This window comes from Galeopterus variegatus, unplaced genomic scaffold (genome assembly GCF_000696425.1).
Source record: "Galeopterus variegatus unplaced genomic scaffold, G_variegatus-3.0.2 Scaffold2162, whole genome shotgun sequence".
In the NCBI taxonomy this organism is placed as follows: Eukaryota; Metazoa; Chordata; class Mammalia; order Dermoptera; family Cynocephalidae; genus Galeopterus; species Galeopterus variegatus.
The window spans coordinates 336,472-336,953 of NW_007728273.1; the positions used below are offsets into that span (position 1 = coordinate 336,472).

The 482-nt window shown below is 69.1% G+C and overlaps 1 protein-coding gene across 1 annotated transcript in view; it reads right to left on the reverse strand.

Annotated features, from left to right (window-relative positions):
- Nucleotides 1-431, reverse strand: part of H3F3A (H3 histone, family 3A) — an 11,432-nt gene extending 11,001 nt beyond the window's left edge. The window contains exon 1 of the mRNA XM_008580795.1: nucleotides 417-431. The gene's annotated coding sequence lies outside the window, so the exon portion shown is untranslated. The remainder of the gene's footprint in view (nucleotides 1-416) is intronic.
- Nucleotides 432-482: the final 51 nt, after the last annotated feature.

The window sequence follows — 482 nt, forward strand, 5'->3', positions numbered from 1 at the left end:
GAACGCCGGCCCCGGCCGGGAGGGTCCCTGGCGGGCGGCGGTCTCCGGGCCCGAGGGCGCGGGGCTCGCCCTCTGCCTGGGCCGGGGTGCCTGATGCAAGATGGCTGTGTTTTGTAAGGCTCTAAAACGACGTATGGAACACACGGACAACTGCACCAGGGCCCGAGTGCCCGTCCCCGCAGCTCGTCCTACCAGCCGGTGCGGCCCTTGCGTCCATCTCGGTGTTCCGTGGGATCGCTTTGCAAAGGAATCGCCAAATAGAGGGTAATCGATGTTGTCAGCAGCTCCTGCACAGTTAGTTTGTGGGCTAAGCCGGAGGGGCCGGGGATCCCCTCCCGCCGCCGCCAGGGCCCGGCTCGGGGCTGACGGTCAGCGGGGACCGGGTGCCGGGGACGCGGGCAGACGGGCAAACTTACCCCCCTTCTCCTCGGGCTGGAGCTCGGCGAGCGAGAGGCGGCGCTGGCGTTGGAGAGAGCGACGGC